This window comes from Aythya marila (genome assembly GCF_965140915.1).
Source record: "Aythya marila genome assembly, chromosome: 16".
Classification (NCBI taxonomy): domain Eukaryota; kingdom Metazoa; phylum Chordata; class Aves; order Anseriformes; family Anatidae; genus Aythya; species Aythya marila.
The window spans coordinates 15202369-15222268 of NC_139057.1; the positions used below are offsets into that span (position 1 = coordinate 15202369).

Sequence of the window (19900 nt, forward strand, 5' to 3'; positions counted from 1 at the left end):
GCACTGAACTGTAAGATGTTCTACTGAAGCTTCCTAAAATCTGAGCAATCTTTTTTCCTCCTTTTAAGGTTGGGATTACTTATGATAAACCTAGATAAATCATTCATGGTCTGAGTGCATGAGCATTAGCTGATGTAAAGTGTCTCTTCCAGGTAGGACAATGCTAAAAATCAACTACTCTGTAACCCACCTCTATCTTAAATATAATAAATGTTATTTGACCATCTGTGTCCCAGTATTTAAGCTTTCATACATATATACAGAATGATTTGATCTTTATCTAAACTGTGCCTAAGAAACACAAGTGTAATTAATGATTTTGTTATTGCTTTCTGCCACGGTAATATTAAAATAGGCTTAGATGCATATTTTCAGTGACAACACTTAAAACCTCAGATTAAAGATTAATAATGTATCACACATGCATGATTCATAAGACACACAAATGGCAGGTTCTATTTAAAGCCCTGTATGGCCATGAATAGAACACCATGATGTATACAATGGAAGGCAAAAAGCAAAGCGCAACTTGCTAGAGGAAAAAAAACAGTCCTCACTACTAAGAGTCAAAGAATCCTTACCATATGCCAACTTGAACAAGATTATCTTCATTACATACCAAACACATTTGTAGGTCATTAGAAGACAAGTGATTTTAATTGCTGCTTCTTCTGAAGTATGAAATTTACATGGGACTCAAAATATAGTTTTAAATTAACAAATTTATGATTTTTATTTCAACTACCAGAGAAATAAGATTCTTCCCTTGCTGGAAATATTACCTTTGAAGAATTTCCTCTCCTTCTCAGGTACTTTGTTTTAAAAATCTTATTCTAGTCATAGTCACAACTACCTTGAAGCTAGTTCCCTGCTCTTCGTATCTCAGTGCCCCAAACTCAATGAAGGGCTCAAAACTAGGAACTGCTACCCAGAAAAAAGCTTTGGGAGTCACTGCAAAAATCACAATCCAAACAAATGCTTACAAAGAAGAGACAATATAGAACTTTCTCTTTTTTTAATTTCAGCAAGAGATAATATAATGGAACAAGTACACTTAGACTATTTCCTTTGCAAGATGATATAACACTAAAGATACATTTAACCGAGAGAAGCCTGAAAGTCACTTTTCCCAAGGCTACTGTAAGAGAACATGAAATAACTCCTGCCAAGATGCAGCACTAGCAACAGAATTGGTTATCAGAGGTTCAAAGGAAGTTACTTCCTCAGCCGCTGCTGTTTCCCTCTGTGTCAGCCAAACACAGAAGGTGACAGCAACAACCAACTTGAACACCGATTTGCAATGTCACAGGCTATTCTAGGTTATAACCCTTCTAGAGGTAGCCACAGTTCACTCCACAATAAAGTAAATTAAGTCTAATTTGTAGAGGACAATATTTTGGCCTTTTTTCCTTTTCCCTCTACACACAGATGATGATTCATTTCCTCTGATTGATTCCTCTACTGGAAACATTTCTTCAGCTTGTCAGAATAGCAAAGTGCTGGGTTACACAATACAATTTTCTGGGAAGCTGACATATGCTCAAACATTTCATTATGATTGACTAGGACTTAACAAGCTTAGCTTGTGTTGTGCAAAATAAACCCAAACTAGCCAGACCTTTTTCTCCTTATGTACAAGGAAGGGATAGGGAGTAAGAGAAATCAAGTGTTTTAATATTGGCATATTGTGGCTCATTAAGTGTTTTTAAATCCTCTTTAAATTCTGCAAGCTGGTGTAGATAATTCAGAGTCTATGTCATCAGCAAAATAAACAAATAAAAATAAAGTGATCAATAAGCAAATGAACTGAGAGTCACCAAACCAAACACAGACTCCATATTACAATAGCTTGTAATAAACTATATTTAAAGAGAAACCAGATGATCCAAGCCATTTAACTGCTTTTTCTTTCTCTCTCCTACCCTCCCCCCTTCAAAAGCATTAATATGAAAGTCACTTAAGAGCACACCACAGAACTTCTTCATTCCTTAAGATTTGTGATGTGTCTTCTGGAGACCAGTGTCAACAGGAAACTTTAATTCACGTGGTTGACAAAAACACATCTATAAAGACAATCAGCAAGGCAGGAAATTCAGACCTTGGTTTAGATTTAACTCAACCTCACTTTCCAATAGTTTCAAATCTGTCAGACAGAGAAAACAAATCACCTTCTCAGTTCACTAGACTGAACCTTGGCTGTGGCTTACTGTTCTTGAAGGTTTCAGTCACACTGTTTCTATTGCACTCCACATATCAAGAATAAAATGCACACATCTCTACAGAAAACAAAGACCAACGTGTTACTGCCCGTCACTGACCAGACCTGGAGGGCTTTCCTCATGAAACTGTCCCATCCACCCAGCTCTGCCAGGCACTCCCAGCTATGCTGAGCCATTCCAACCCCTGTCTGGGTTACCTAGGCTTTAAGTCTCCAACACAGACTTCAAACTTCCCCCAAAAAAATCTCTTCCAGATTTACAAATAAGAATCTCTCCTATCTCCCCTTAATCCCTATTGAAATTAAAAGCCATTATCTTGTCCTGTTTCCAATAATTGTGGAAAACTGCTTATCCCCTTCCTCTTTACAGTAAGACTTGATTTATTTGAAAGTTTGTGTCTACCCTCAGTCTTGTCTTTCCTAGACTAAAAACCAGATTTTAGCCTTTCCTCATGGGCCCCATCTTCCAAAGTGTTTAACCGTTCTTGTTACTTAAACCACATATGCAGGAAGGGCCCCTCATGGCAAGAAAAGGGAGTAAAGATATTCTGCTATCACTGCTTTCAGCATTTCAGCAGCTCTTGTTATCTCAAAGCTCCTGAAGACATTATAACAGATGATCTTCATATTGGCAGCACAACTGATTTTAATGCAACACTTCTGAAACTGTTTTACTCGCATCATTAATGACATCATCTTGACTTAATTCACTTAAAAGTCACATTCTTCTGGCAATCAGTATTTCTGGTTTGATTTCATTGCTCCTTTACAAAACAAAGCCTAACCTGAAACACTTTCAGTGTGAAATAATGTGCTTAAAGTCATTTATTTCAGTAGAAAAATCTTAAATAACTTGGTTAAATATACATCACGCACAACAAACATCTAACCGCACCCCCTTACTGTGATTTTGCTTATACTGCAGGGTAGTCTGAAAGCACACAAACTGAACACTTTTTGGAAAAATGAACTGAACATGCAGCTTACAGACCCATTAAAAACTTCTACAAATGTTAATTCGCTTTCAGCTGAAGGCAAACACATAGCACGGGTGTCAGGAGCTCTGCGCCAACAAGCTTGCTCTACAGGGCTGCTTACACTGTCCTGTTTATTAGCCTCTAACTACATGCTAGCTGATGAAGGATAAAAAAAAAAAAGCTTAGCATATACTAATATGTAAATCTAGAGCTCAAAATTAGCGTTAATAATTTGATACAAAGTTTCCTTGGCACTTAGGCACTATCTCCATTAAATTTCTTCACACATAGAACTAAAGCAAGGGAGTAGCCTAACTTACCTACCCTGTTGTAACAGTCACAGAAAATACTGGAAGCCCTGCAAGTTTCAGCTTTGCCATCTTTTCTCTCTGGTTTCTCTAAATAGCTTTAAACCTCTAACATGCACATCTCTCACACACACCTCTTTCAGAAATTAACATTATGAATTGTCTGCAACACCTTTGTTTTCGCTTTCTGCAAGCAATACTTTATTTAAAACTTACTTTCTGCTTTGAGAAGTCATTCAAGGGTTTTTGCTTCAGCTTTGCTTCTGTTTGACTGCTCATCATAGTTCCAAAAAATTACTATAGTGTAAAGGCAATTATACACACACACACACACACACAAAAAAATCGTCTTCTGTTTTGTTACAGCAGTAGAACATACTTTTTTTTAATAATGCTGTATCTGAAGTTTTGAAGATAACCAATTAAATTAGAAAATAAAATTTAATAAAATATTGCTTTGGTAAACGAATAGGTTGGAGAGGAAAAAAATAAGAGATACTAATCTAATAGTAACTTAATTCTGAAATTCTATTTGGACACCTAATTTGTTCAATTTGTAGAGCGCTCCACTGCCTGTGAAATCAATACAACTTCACTGATATTTCATCCGTTGCATTAGATCTACGCTGGAGACTTTTATATGCAGAGGAACTCTCATTTCTTGCCTTCGAGCAAAATAGGAATAGCAGAGGACTAGAAATAGCCAAGTATCTGGCCTAGTGGTAATTATTTTAGAAATATCTGAATAATAGAAAATCCAAGAATCACACAACTGTCATTCTTAATTCAGTCAAGTTCTGCTGCCGGCCCTGAACCCACCCAAACAAATCCAAGTAAAAGTATCAGTGACAGTAAGGGGAAGAAAAAGCCCCACTGTTCATCTCGAGGCATGGAAGAGCCAGTGCTCAGAAATGAGTGTGCCTTAAAGCACAGTCAAAATGAAGGCTTTAGGCAACAAAAACCCACTCTACAACTCCAGAATTTTCATGCCCTAGTTCTTAACTGTATTTATGTTGATACCTAATGGGTAGAAATCAGCTTGTCAGTGAATCATATAGCTGGCTGTCCAGGTGTAAGTATTACCATCTGCTCATGCATGAAGCTGAGAAAACTGGCAGCAGGCCAGATTCTTGCGAAGGAATACACTTCACCAAGTATGATCCAGAGGTATTCACTTTCTTTGCTTTTGTTAGGGTTGGTTTTGGCTGCAAAAAGACAGGGTTTACAAAATGAACAATTCTAAACCACCTGACATTTGACTGTAACGAGAACCAAGAACTCCTTGCAAAGAGGGTGCTTGCGCTTGTCCTTCAGGTGCTTGTGTAGTTAATCTCCATTTCATCATATGTACTGTAGAGTCTTCTCTGCTGTAAGATTTGTACCGGGCTGAACTGGAATCTTCCTAGCAACAATTCTGTACTCATAAAAGGAAAAGGCTGAAAGCCACCAGAGCCCTTAGGCACATATTTAGTTTTCTTGTTAACTAAGGGCTTTAGGATTTTCTGCATTGAAGCATTTATTTTATTAGTGTTAAGAAACAGACATTTTAGTCCCTATAAGATTAGGCCACACTGAAAGATGACTGATTTTATGGCAGTCTCCACAGAGACAGTCTTTCTGGGATATATGATGTACATACACATAGATTTTGGGTGGTCCTGTGTGGAGCCAGGTGTTGGACTCAGTGATTCTTGTGGGTCCCTTCTAACTCAAGATATTCTATGCTTCTGCTCTTGCAGAAACCATTTTTGGCATGACCTTGACAACTTTATACTGATGAAGTCCAGTTTGGAAACCTGAGCAACAGTGCCAGTGTAGGGGCAGGTGCTGCTCTCACGCGTATCAGCTGTGGGCGCACAATCCATCCCCCTCCCACCATGGAATTAGAACGCAACAGGGGAAGAAACTTGTGAACAATTGCAGAACTAAAACAGAACTTCTGAGAATGCCCTGTGTATAGATAAGAAGGGAGGAATAATTTCATATGCAAAACTGGTGTGCTCTCATGTTTCTTACTTTTTAAACCCTTACATTTTTTCTGTAACTCAGGATCTCTATCATCCCCTATAAGGATTCAAACAGGGGTAGGAGAAGAGAGTAGACTTACAATTCCTCTATCTAGAAAGATATTTAATATTATTTCATTTCCACGATATCCTCTAAGTTTTTTTCCCCCCCCCTCAAAGCCACAGCTCAGTTTGGTGTGAACAGACACTACATATAGCAAGCCCCACACATTCAAAACCTAGTTCTAAACAGGATGAGAAGCAAAAAGTACTTCCAGATGTATTTCGTTAAATTAGCAGAAATGCCTTGTATTTCAACATTATTTTATTAGCTAGCAATGAACACTTCCTATTCAGTCCTGAACCAGTTTGCGAAGGTGCTTTCAAAACCTACACAAACATGCTTCTTAGAAGGGGAATCAACCCAGACTTTTCACTCAATCTCTCAAAGAAATCTGCATAGGGCGTTCTCATTTGGTACCATCTGACAGGATGAATGCAAGCCTATCCAGCAACCATGATTGTTCAATAGAGCTCAGAATAGCAGGCATTATAATTTTTGCCATCTCTTAAAAAAGACAGAACAGATGAACTATAAAATAATATCTACAGGCTACAGCACTGAATAACTCTCTCAAGATTCTAAGATGTAATATTACTGGGAGGACCAAATACCAGTTTAGATGCTTTTGACTAAAGGGCAAAACATGGAAACAAAAAAGCTCAAATGGGCTCCTATCATAAGTCAAGCCTCTACAATACACTTCTAGAATTCCTTCTTGTGTCAGTAGCAATGCTAATTAAGCATCAAAAAAGTATGCCTATAAAATAACTTACGTCTTTATTCTTCAAAACTATTTCAAATAAGAGGAGGTCAAAGTATTTGCAGAAGGCACACAGACGTCTCACAATGACTTGATACTCAGTATTCGTAACCTGCAGGATGGCACAAAATCCTCATTTCAGAGATAAAGGAAGTATTGCCATCACAGAGGAGAGAGAAAGCCATAGACTCTCAAACCCAAACATCTTACCAGTTACCTGTGTATTTAGTCTAGACCATCTTAAGTTCACGACAACTATCTTTCATTACATACACAATCTCCCACCACAATATATGAAGCTAAGAAGTGATGAAAGAGCTCTATGTCACAAAATCATAAACCAGAACTGCAAGAGAAAACACATTCAAACCATATCAGAAATGCAAGTTTTAACGCCTTTAAAGGAACCAGAAAGACTTGCTACAGGTAAACTTATGAGGCAAAAGGTTTTCAGCATCATTATTTAGTAGGTATGTCTACAATAATTCTCAGTTGATACACACTATGCATCTGAAGAGTGAAAACATACCAAAGGAAGTGGTATTTAACAGTTTTACTGCAGCATCCTCCACATCATGCAATTCTCAGCTGGGGTACATCTGTCAAGTGAGCAATAGCCTGATACAGAAAGGCAAAGAATATCCAAAAGAGAGAATAATTTTCATGGTCCTTTAGCAAGTCACCTGAGACAAGGTCAGAGTAGAGACCTTCCAGTTTCCTTCTATATACCATCTGAAAGCATGTTTTCAGAACTCTTCTGGAAGCAGTTGATTCCCCACACTGCAAAGTTCTCATTTTCTGCAGGGCAACTTTTTTTTTTTTTTTTTTTTTTCCTGTCTGTTTAATCCTATGCCATCTACTGTTCCTAAAAGTATTCTATAGAAAAGTGATTCAGTAGCTATATAGATGAGAATTATAACACCCTGCTAATATTTTCTCTTCTACAAACTAAACTCAAGTACTTCATCTCTAAAGTGACTTTACTGGAGAACTGTGCTTGGAAAAGCCAGATGATAGTTTATACAATACCACAGCTATCATCTCTGTACGTTTTATTTCAGAGCAGTTGAGAAATGGGAAGATACATGGTTCAGCCACAGGAAGAAACCAAATTCATCCCTGAGGATATAGGGGCAGTATGGAAAAGAAGAGGAAGAAAAGCAAAATGTCACAGAACAAACAGAAAACATCACAGATCAAACAGAAGACAAGTTTCACAAAAAAGCTTGGGGGGGGGGGGGGGGGGGGGGGGGCGGAATCTTATTATCTTTACTAATTCAGTGTTTTCAAAGGTGTCTGATACTCCAAGTAAAGCGACCTGCTGTTGCATTAGCTTCTAGGCAAAATTCACATATATAAACACACACACACACGTTGGAAGTAGTCAAACTCAGTTCAATGACTATCAACAGAACTGAAAATACCCTTCAGTTTGTCATGGAATCACAGGATGGTTGAACTGCCACTTTTGCTGCAAGGGCACACTGCTACCTCAACTACAGGTTGCTCCTTTTTGCTTTGAGAAACACAGTAATTCACAGCTTCTAGATCCCTAAATTTTACCTGCTTTTCAGAGAAAGTAGACAAAGATTGATGCTAACACCCAAGGACAATCAAAACATTTGTGTTTTCCCTTTAGCCAATAACTAAAAGCACCCTACCTAACCCCAACAATCAGATAACCCAAGCCAACGTGTAGGTGGCTGCGGTTCCATTCCTGGCACATCTCATACACATTCATGCCTACTCTGAAAGCAGAAGGATTCAGTCAGTATCCTAAATTTAGAGCCTGTCAAAAAGACATAGTAATTCTACCCACTAACAAAAAAACAAAAAACAGATGTCAAAGCCAAAAGAGGACACTGCCATTGCTAAAGAAGCCTGGGTATACAGCTAAAAGAAACAAGTAAACCCAGCCTGATAGTTGCAAAGTCATGGAAAATCCCAGCTAGCTACAGAAGATTTTTGTTCTAAAAAAATTAGAGACCCCCTTCGGCCTTTCCACAACTCCCTCAGCAGTGCTGTCAAAGGAAGATTGCCTAAGACTGCACCTGCAGACAAAACTGCTGGGTTTTAAGACTGGGCCTTATGAGACAGGCAGCAGGTTTCTGAGCATCTGCAACTCCCAGTAAGCATCTTGAACCTTTGAAATGCTTTCTTATCACTGGAGCTGATATGGCTGTACATGTGGAAGACTAATGAAAGCAAAGATACCAACAATATGATGTTGGTACCCAGGCCCTTTGCCCCAAGAGCAAGGAGAACAGAAAAATTCAGCACATAGATAATGAAAGAAACAATTCTGCCATAATGAAAAGCTATCAAGCATTAAAACTTTACTGCCTCACAGGCTGACAATGTTGAATAAGACAAGAATAAAGAGACATTTCTGCCTTTTAGTGCAATTGATAGTAGGAAGTTTTCCCCTTACAGATTTAAGAATGACTTTGAAGTGAGTAATTCATCTATGAGATAAATGTTTGACGAACACTTTGGAAGCCGTGGGCAGAAAACTGCTCTTCCTTAGCACTTCCATTCTTATTTTACATACATATGCGGAAAAAATAATCAAGTAGAAGCAAAGTATGTGCAAAAGAAAAAAAAAGTATTTTAGTCTAGGATAGGAAAGCTGTCTTTCAATTATTCTCTCTGCAGGTTTTAGTCAATTTCATCTATACACACACACAGTTTATCTTTCCCTAATATCATATAAGGATAATTTTAGAGGGGAAAAAAATAATCTGCATAAAAATGAATATTCATATAAGCTCAGAAGTAGAAATGGTACTTGTGTCTCATTTGTAAGACATCCTTACAATTAAGATTTAAGACACCACAATGCTGCTCCTCACCAAATTACCCAGAAATATCACTTGCAGGCTCTTACTACTACTATTACTGCTCCAATTTTGGCCTCAGCTAGTTTTAAACTAGCTTGCCTTGATGTTATTAGCAGACTGAAAATGAGCAAGTGCCATAAAACAGAAGCAGAACCTATTCTCAAGTGGTTCTTCCACGTCAGCCTCTTTGCTACCACAGTTGCTTTGTCTCCAGTCTGTCTTAGGAACACTCAGTAAGAGATACAGATAAACATATTCAACCTGATAATGACACTCTTATGATTGAGAAATCAGGACTAAGTGAATTTGCTAATAAACACAAAGCTAACATGTCTTCCATAACTGAAGGAGTTTTGCTAACGTGTAGAAATGTGTAGAGTAGGAAAAAATTAAAGTATGTCAAAAAAGGTCAAAAGGACAATAGTTATTCAGAGAATTCTGTACAGAAATTTGATTAAGCAGACTGCTTTGGTAAAATGGATCCAGTCTTGGAATTAATTTCTTTTCAAAGTGAAGCACAGTTGTAGTAGTGAGTGTTAACACTACTGTTGTTCTAACATACATGGTTCTAATAAATAGCTATACTTTCTAAATAACAATGTGGGAAGAATTATATACTTATGTCTCAGCAATCTAATCAAGTACAATTGGACAATAGAGAGCTAATTAAAAAAAAATTTAAAAAAAAAGAAGAAAAAGTAAGGGATCAGTGTAGCTCATCAAGCCCAGACCTTCACTCCATGGGAGAAAGGAGATGTAGAGCTCCTCTTTTTCGGTGGACACCTGGACTAGATGATCTTAGAGATCTTTTCCACCATTAATGATTGTATGGTTCTGTGATGACTGTCCAACGTGTTAAACTTCTTAAAAGGAGGTTTTGCAACTTGCCTGGATATTTAAATCCAGGTCTTTGAAATGCAGTGTGGTAGGAAAACAACTTCGCCCTACAGATACAGGCAAACACATAGCGTATGTATATACTGCAAGCTATAAAATCCTGTAAGCTTATCATAAGGAGCCCCTGCTCAAGATCACTAAAAGCAAGTCTCACAACACACCATCTCCAGAGGACAGAAGAGAAGTCACAGACTTTCTCAAACTCTTAGGATCTGAAGAAAGGAGGAATTCAGTTCGTGTCATCACCTGATTCTAGGAATGTGGATACTTCTACTGCTTAACAGTCCTTTTGGCCCCAGTCTGACATGGAAGCAGTATTTTCTCAGTTTCAGATCTGGCAGTCAACTGACACAAGAGCGTGACCTACCTTTAAAACAAATATCCAAGTGCTCTGACTGCCTTCCAGTGCTCTAGAGACTGGTGGAGAGTCCAAAGATAACAGCTAGTCTCAGTAAAAGCCCTGAGACATAAATTCATAAAATAAAAAGTCTGTGCAAAACACTGTCTGCCAGCTGAGATCAAGTTTTAACTTCTGTCAACCAGCTGAATGTCCAAAGTTTCATGTCACAAGGCCTCAAGTTTATAACTTCAAAATGAGACCTGAGTTTCCCCTTAATTTAAAGGTAATGCCAAATCTCACCTACTGCAATTTTGCTCTACCTTGTATTATCCACAGTAGACACAAAGCTGACTTGTTTGTGTCAAAATCTTAAACAACCTAGGGAATTTTAAATCCAATAAACTCAGTATTCACTAACTGGGTTAATACATATTTCAGATCATAACTCATTGTATTGCTTTCCCCTAGATTCCTCCTAGGTAGTTCCTACCTCAAGCGTTCATGATAACTCCTGAAGAGATAAAAAACACTGATACTTGACAGCACCCAGCAAGCTGGGATGCAAATCATATCCCCAGTCTCTAGAAAGTTCTAGACTAGTTCTAGTCGTAAGTGAGGGAGGGATTTCATTTCAGGTTCAGCTTTTAAGCATTACTGGTGCTAATGTGCTTTGTTTACCTCTTGGTACCAAAACATCATGCGGCATACAGGATACCATCCTGCACAAAACTGGGCAAATTCAGGCTCTATTCCCACTCCCTCATCTCCTTTCCCACAGTTCAGTGCTCATTTAAAAACTGAAGTCTTCACTTTTTAGAAGATTCTGCTATACTGACTTTATTTTTTTTTTCTTAAAACGCTTTTCTGAATCAGAGTTATGGAGTCTGGTATAGGGTGGTACAGCCCACATACATCTAGAAAAGAATGAATGCATCAAATTATGCTTGGCTATTAGTTGATCTTAGCATACATCAAAGTACATGCCTTACTAGCTTGGGAATGATATCCTAGAAAAACTATCAAGAATCCACAACCAAGACCAGAAGCATCAGACATTCCAGGCAATGGAATTGACCAGACCAATTTTGGGAAAAAAAAATAAAATAAATAAAATAAAAATGTATTTAAATAAACCTCTCACAATTTTATAGGGTTGTTATTGGCAAATCTAGCTTCCAGAGGAAGGGAAAAAGATACTGTTGTTAGCTAATCCAAAGTCAATTTTTTCAGCCATTTTAAAGTTTTTAATATTTAACGTAACAGCTATTTAAACAGCTTATAACAACTCCATTCTTGAAAAGACTGACAAGAAGTTTTCAAGTCACAGAAAATTATTTTTGTCTTTTTGAAGATGACAAAAACTATCAAGTCTGTGGGGCTCTTTTTGAACTGCACTGACATCACAAGATAAAAGCAGGATGAATTCATAGTTGAGTTTTATTGTGGGACAGCACAGGAACTTGAGCCACAGCTGTAATGAGGCAAACAGCAGTGGTTGAAATACAGCACTCAGTCATGCTTAAAACATTGCTGCAGCAGCTAGAAACTTTACCCATGAATCAGACTAGGTAATAAGCTACTGCAAGCACATCATATTTGAAGCTTTTCTGTTCTGAAGCTGGTGATGTTAGTTCTCTAACCTGACACTACAAATCCTATACAGCTGGAGATAGGGAGTGTAAAAATGTCACTCAAGATTGTCAGAAACTAGACTAAGCCTTACCCTGAAGCCATGATAAATACATTCATCAGTTAACATGCAGGTTCGTATTACATCTGTAGTAATTATGGAGTCATCTGATGGAAAGGCAATCAATATGTGAGCCCCTGCTTTAATCCCTTGCATTACAGATGATTAAAATAATAACCTAAAGCTGTTAATAACAAAAATATATGATGGACTCAAAATTATTCAGAAGATTATAGGAGGAGTTAATTGAGGCTACAGCACTTCTTTCTGCAGCGCACTGCTGGAGTACTCGCTTAACAAAACCAGGACAAATCCCAATTCAACAGCAGTGCCTGAAAGAAGAGACATCAAGATATGCGTTAAGTATGTAAAATATTCTCTAGCTTTCTTTACAGATGTGAAAAGAATATAATGAATCCTTCATGGCTTAGAGGGGAACATTTTTCTCTTGCCAGAGGACAGATTTCCAAAGAATGATATTTACATTTTCCTACAACTGGTAATTTTCTCATTTATCATTTGTCAGGGCCCAAAGACCTTTTACTGCACATAGGATGTTTGCATATGTTTAATGATCCTTTTACCAAACAAATGTCACGGTCTGAATGAGGAAATTAGTTAATATTGCTGATGTTGCTAATTTAACACCATTAATGTCACACTGTGAACAGCTACAGAACCTACAGGGTCTTGTATCACAGTTAACTACTAGTTGCAAGTCTGTTCTCTAGCAGACAGCGCTGAGAAGAGCACCCATGCAAATATTGCATTCAAGGAAATTAAAAAAAAAAAAAGTATAAAATTGCCTTGATTCTGTAGTTAGACTACCAGACAAGTGTGACTAAAGACAGATCATTTGATGGTGATTTAAAGGCACTAATTGGAATTCACTTATCTGCAGTCTTACAGCTGCCTCCACTTTCATCAGCGTATGAGGATTCGGAGTAATCAGAAAAGAATCCAAGTGGGTCACAGAAACCATTGCATCACAGTATTTCTAGGTATACAGGAAGATCCAAAGACGTATCAAATGAAATGATGGCAGAAGTCACCACCTTTTCACCCTTCTCTGTGTACAGATGAGTTACATTCTGTACAGTAATTTGTTTCTTCACACAAAAACTATGATAAAAAAGTTTAAGTGCAGAACCATATAATTTTTCTGTAAGTCACAGACGTCTTCTACACATTCCCCCCAACAAAGTAAGAATGATTTAAAGAAGCCAGATTTTTTTGAAAGCCCGTCAAATCTTGCTGGTACTGAAAACATAGGGAAAAATGAGGATGGATGAAGTCTAAAAGTTAAATTATTTTGAACAGTTATTTACCCTGTATGCGTGGAATATACCTCAAAATAAGGGTGGACAAAGGAAGTATAGTAGCTAAAACACCTAATGTTCATCTTGAAGTAATTAATAACAGATATTTGCCTTATCCTGATTAGTAACAAAGAGTTATTTTTTACCAAAAAAACAAACAAGTCAATAATTCTAAATATTATAGTCAGTAGCACAGCTGGCTTTTTGCTCTTTCCAAAGGCATAAGCTGTATGTTGGCTGCAAAGCCACAAAGGTGGCAAAAACTGGTGATGAAGATGACTCGTAGTCTAGTAAAATTAGGGAAAAGGAACCTCAAAGACACTGAAGTCACATAGGTGACCTGGTTTAAGGAATACCTTAGCATATGAACTGGAACAATACTAGACATATTTATCTTAGTATATGAATAATTTATACACTATTATTAGATATCTGAGGTTATATCAGAATTTCAAAAGTTATAGCAGTAAGTCATGTAGACTTTTATTTAAAACAAACAAACAAACAAAAAAAAACAACAACACAAACATCTTAGAAGTTGAAGCAATTCACATTATTCATTGCTGTGGGGAGGGAGGGAAATCCATCCAACAATGGAACTATACACAAACATTTGTTCAAAAGACAATAAACAATAACTATTTAATTGCACTAGAGAGAATACAGCAGTGCAGAGAATTAAGAACTAGTGAGCCAAACAGCACAAATTAATACCTGGAGTTTGCTGCAAATCTTGTTCACTACACATACTTAAATTCACATGAAACAACCTTGTAATTATACCCCCCCAAGAAAAAAAAACAAACATGCATTTCATTACTTTTATCCTATCTGCACTCTCCACCTGAAAATTTACACAATTTTAACAATGCAACATAAACATTACTACTGTTAACAAAGACAAAAAGGGAAAACTGGAAAAGGAGTTAAGGGAAACTGAACTAGAAAGCCTTGTGAAGACCTGCCAATATTAAGATCCTTTTATTTCTGAAGAGTCCTACCAGATATTTTGCATGAGAGAAGGATCAGAAATGTTGTTCCTAAATATGCATGGAGCTTCACAAAATTTTCCTTATATGGTTTCTAGATGCAAATGACATCACCTTCTGACATACTTCAGCATCTTGATGATCCCTGATCTTCTTTTCCCAAGTATTTCCAGAAAATGCCGAATTCCTAAATACACTGACCCCATCTATTAAACTTGGTAGTCATGTTCACTGACTCAGTCAGAGTTGGCCAGAACTATCAGATCACCCCAGCATCACTGGTTATAGTGCTTTCTACCTCCTGGATCAGTATTTTCAGGCCTCTACAATGATTGCTGCATCTCCAAGATCTTCAGATAAAACAGGCAATACAACCGCTTTCTTTTTAGAAACTTTAAATAAGAAGCTGCTTATTTTTAAAATGGCATTTGTCTTTCTGGAGCAATGAGACTTTAGCCAGTACTTTTGTTACTCCTTGTGAGGTATCGATATTTACAGTGGTTTCCTCAAAGACACTACCTTTATTTTTGAATACCACAGGCAGATTGGAAACGACTCTGGAGCCTAACAGACACCTCTTTATTTTGACACTCTCTTCCAACAATCCATTAACCATGCTAATTAGTACTAGTGATCACACATCAAAACTTGTATTCTACCACAAGCTGCTCAAACTTACTGAACTATGAACTACTCATGATTTTACTGTGGAAAAAAGTAAGACAAAACACTGGAACATATAGTGACAAATACAAAATAATGAAACAAAGATTTGGAATAAGCTCCTTACAGATAGTAACTGCATAAAAAGCTTCTACATTGTTCACAGGGGAAAAAAAACACATCACTGCTACAAGACCAGATTAGAAATGTCAACGTGTAACCGTATATATTTCATCTGCTTAGTTACTTCAGTTTATTCTGTACAGATTTAGAGTAGGAACTGTATCTGCATTGCAAAGGCTGTAAGTATAAAATAGGGTGTTGTAAAACTAAATAAAGTAATAGCTGCTTAACAGTGACTCTTATTCAGCTTTACAGAAAGTTGCATTTGAATAAGATCTCCTATTGTTATGTTTTTGGATCTTTCACATTAATTACTTCACTTTAGTGTCATTCTGAGCACCAAAACAGATTTCCTACCACAGCCAAACTGCAGAAGTAAGACATTATCTCAAACACTTTCATGGGAAATCTCACTCACCAGGATCTGGAAAAATAAGAATACAAGTACATAACCCCGTATTTCTCGTGTACATACACACACACAACCACAGACACAGAGGTGGGTCTAGGTTAAACTGTTGAACTACTGTATTCACAAAAAGAAAAAAAAAAAGTGTTACCCAATTGTATATTTAAACTGCGTTGATACAGAAAATGGAATTTTGCATTGTGGGAAGATAAGACCACTGTAGATATTAGCATGCAGAGATCTGCACATGACAGATCCTGTGGCAGTCACAGGAGATTGGCATGCATTTCCTGTGTTATGGGAACACTGGAACTCAAGTACAACTCCTTACAAGAGGGAAGATTAAATTATCTGTTTACTAAGATGTTCTTACTGCCTCACAAGCAACGTTTCTTTGGATGCTGCTTCTTGCTGAAGACCTTTGGACTTTCAGCATTTGTATTTGTAGAAAGGCATGGTTATATCTACTAATGAGACACAGCTGAGGTAATATTTCAGACTTGTTTTCTGAATATGTGCAATATTTGCAAGTATTACAAATCTTTTATCCTCCTACAGATGTCAACCACTAATTAGTTGACATCCTCCCTTAACAGACTTGCATTATCACTCCATATGTACCATTTGGGGTGTGTGTGTGAGAGAGAGGGATAGGGTAGAGGCAGGTAACTAGCAACAAACAATTTTGAGAAATGCAGACAGTTTCTGAAAGATTAACTAAAAATCCAAGTGTATTAGATACCACTAATGGGAAGGGAAAATAAAACAAAAACAAAACAAATGACAAGACACTCGTGACAGCTCTTCAGGTTTCAAATCAAATCATAGCTTACACTGGAACAAATCCAGGTACTCTCAAAACCCGTAAGCATTCTGGAACATCTAATTTCATACTGAAAATGTAGGCCTGTATCTCATTCTCCAGAATGCCCACTCCAGCCTGAGAAATTAGCCCAGTGTATTGACAAAAATGAGAATCTGTTCTATCAATGATATTGCAAGGGAAAATTAGAAAGCCAAGTCTTATCTACACTTAATGGAAATTGGCAAAAGCACAGAGAATTCTACACAGAAGTAGGATCTCAGAAACAACTTTAATCAAAATGCTCTGATGGGTTGGTAGCAGCTCTTGAGCTCACTTTTGCTCTATTCTGAAATTCATAGGTGGCTGAGGAAAGAATCTTGAGAGGAAAAGAGAAAAATGTGGTTTTTAGGAAGCACAATCATTTAGAAAAGACTTCAATCATTCTATGCTATCTAAAAAGCAAGAAGCCTGAAATTCAAATTAATTATTTCTAAAAACAATTTTGAAGGGAAGATTAAATAAATCCACACCTTTTCCAAGTTGTAGAGATCTTTGAGATACCAGATATTTATTTTTCCATTTCCACTTTCCACTGTAATAACAGAAGACAACAGTACATACTGATTACTGGCCCGTTAATCTTTTTTTTGCAATAGCTCCTTCATAAAAAGGAAGCTATTTACAGTTATCTTTATTCCTACTATTAATTCCAGCATCTCAAAAATATTTCTGCTGCTATACTGCACAAGTATTTGCTTTACTCCACCACCTTTTTCTTCATTTGCAACAGAAAACAGTCCTATTCATTCAGTTACGTTACCAACTTACTGTAAACAAATCAATTTTATTTCCAAGTTTGACATCACCAAGCCATTTTGAGTTCTGTTTATTTGGATGAACACCCATGATTCTTCTTGCCTGAAGTCCTTGTAACAGATGCTTGAAAGTAAGTGCCAACAATGCAACACAGACTATTTTTAAAAACAAAACATACAGGGCCATAGCAAAGCATCAACTATTTTAACTTAATAATTTGTTTAATGAAATAATGTGAGTTAACTTCGGTGAACTGACTTCAGACTTTTTCCTATCCATTTAAAAGAAATGATAAAGTATCAGTACTGAAACATATGACTAATCAAGACGGTTTTTATACAGCAAGGGCAAACACTTCTAGCTAGAAGTTACCTGAAGTAAGACTCCTTGCAAAGAATCCTTGCAGCAAAAGAAGTGTTGCATAGCCCAAATGCAAGCACAAAGAGGTTTCTTCTTTTTTGCAAATATTAAAGTCCAAAGAAAAAAAAAAAAGTCCATTAATTACCTTGGGAATAATGCATTGTTTTCTGAATAAAGTTAAAACAAAGACACACACGCAAAAATCATACAGGAACCTTGCCTTGAATTCCAAGATTTGTTTAGAAGAGAGTCCAGAGTTCACCTGAACTGTCTAATGCAAATTAATCTGCCCTATTTACACTAATATTCTGAGTGCCTTCCTAAATCCCTCATATTGCATTTCTACACACCCCTTAACCAAGCAGAAAGGGTAAGGTAAAATTGAGAAGGATAGGTGGTCAGTTTTTGAAAAAGCACATTTAACTTTTTAAGTTTAATTGCTGCATGACATGGTGTGAAATGCAAAGCCCTGCAAAATTACATGAAGAGGATTTACTTAGAGGACTCTAATATGTTTAGTCAAAGCATTATCCTTAGAATCTAAATGTATATTTGAACATAAGAAGAAACTTCAGAGAAACACTGACTGTTAGTGGGGGCAGAAGAATGTAGAATACCTTTATCTGAACTCATAAAAAATATGTTTAGAGATAAAGAGAGAAGGGAGGAAAGAAGATCATTTTGCAAAAATCTAATATTAAGACAATTACTGAAACTGCATATTTTGGAGAACTCTTAAACCCATCATACATTAGCTTTATGACATGGCCCACCAAATCTTTTACATGCATTGAGCATAAAACGCATTGCACTACAGGTTAGTTTTGGCATACAGTTAACACCCAAGCAATTAAGGTTTTTTCTGATAATTCCTCTCTGATGGCATGTGAATACATTTACTATTAATATCAGACATTACTTATTAATACTATAAACCTGAAGACAAAACATAATCTAACAATTTCTGTTTTTATCTACTGAACTTAATATTAGTAAAGAAAAGTAAGCCTATATACGTACTCATTTACATGCTTGCAGGCTAGAGAAGATGAGGGAGACAGCACGGACATTGCACCTCTGTGTGGTTTCACATCAGTAGGCAACCTTTTGAAGGAGAACAAAAAGACGAGGTAATCAGAGACCTACCTACAGCTGGACCCCATCCCTGCCCGGAGCCCTGCAGCCTCGTTGAGCCGACACCAGGACCGGGCACCAGAAGTTTTTTAAGCTATTCCCCTGCTCTGCCACTGCCTCGCTGCGTGACCTTGGGCCGGCCGCTCCCCGCACCTCAGGAAAGCCCGGTAATTAGCCGCCTCCAGCGTCGAAGCCGGGGTGGAAAGGGGACCGAATGGCAGGGGGTTTTCCTCACAGGTGATAAAAATCTGCCCGACGTCCACACAGCCGCCCGTCCCGGGGAGGATCGGCTCCCGCACCTTCCCCGCGTACGGGTTAAACCGGAGGAAAAGGCGGCTCCAGCCGGCAAAGCCGGCGGCTCCGGCTCACCCGCCCGCCTCAAGCGCGGGCGGTGGCAGCCTGAGGAGCCGAGCCCTCAGGGCCTCCCGCAGCCAGAGCCCTCCCGGCGGCCCCAGCCCGGCCCGGCGTTACTCACAGCGCCCGGCGGGCGATTAAAACTCGCAGGTGGCCCGGAGCCGCCGAGGGCTGGAGGCGCGGGGGTGGCGGGATGGCGGCGGTCTCTCCTCAGCGCCCGCCCCGGGAGCGAGCAAAGCGGGCTTGGGGGCGCTGCGCGCCGCTCCGCGCAGCTCCGGCCGCTGCCTCTCTCCCTCCCTCCCTCCCTCCCTCCAATGCGGGCCGCGGCGAGGAGCCGGCTTTAACCATCTGTTGCGAGGCACCTCCTCCAAGGGCTTCCGCCTCCCAGCCCGGGGGGCTCCCTGCCGAGGAGGTGGCGAGCGTGAGGGGAGCTTTAGGGCCCCGCCGGCCGCTCTCCGTCGCCCAGCGCGCTGAGGGACCGCGGCGGTGCCCGCCTCTCCTGCCCCCCTCACCTCAGGCTCGCCGCTGCCTTCCCCCGTCCCCTCGGTGCCCTTCCCTCCCCACAGCCGCCGTCCGTTCCCCTCATCTCTTTCCCTGCCGGGTGGGCGCCTTCCCGCAGTGCCCCGCCGTGGCTGTAGGGTGAGGGGAGAAGAAGATCTCGAAGAAGATCCCTGGGGATGGCCCCAGCTGCAGGCGCCAGGTGCGATATAGAGGTTTTGGGGGGAGATCAGGGAAAAATTGGGGGGGCAGGGGAGAGTCAGATCCTTTTGGGGGTGGGAGGAATAAAATTCTGGCCTATTAAAACTTCTTCACGTCCCACTTAACGCT

The 19900-nt window shown here is 38.8% G+C and overlaps 1 protein-coding gene and 1 long non-coding RNA gene across 7 annotated transcripts in view; one reads left to right on the top strand and one right to left on the bottom strand.

Moving 5' to 3' along the window:
• Positions 1-19328, bottom strand: part of SULF2 (sulfatase 2) — a 171480-nt gene extending 152152 nt beyond the window's left edge. For 2 of the 6 annotated variants that reach the window (XM_082773488.1, XM_082773493.1), the window contains exons 1-2: positions 19194-19328; positions 18605-18688 (exon numbers count right to left, since the gene is read on the bottom strand). The gene's annotated coding sequence lies outside the window, so the exon portion shown is untranslated. Of the gene's footprint in view, positions 1-18604; positions 18689-18730 lie in introns of all 6 variants that reach the window. The other 4 variants (XM_082773489.1, XM_082773491.1, XM_082773487.1 and 1 more) reach the window with 3 other exon arrangements.
• A 191-nt stretch (positions 19329-19519) lies between these two features.
• The window catches only part of LOC309884523, a 122432-nt gene continuing 122051 nt past the window's right edge, over positions 19520-19900 (top strand). The window contains exon 1 of the long non-coding RNA XR_014318637.1: positions 19520-19772. This is a non-coding gene — a long non-coding RNA (uncharacterized lncRNA). The remainder of the gene's footprint in view (positions 19773-19900) is intronic.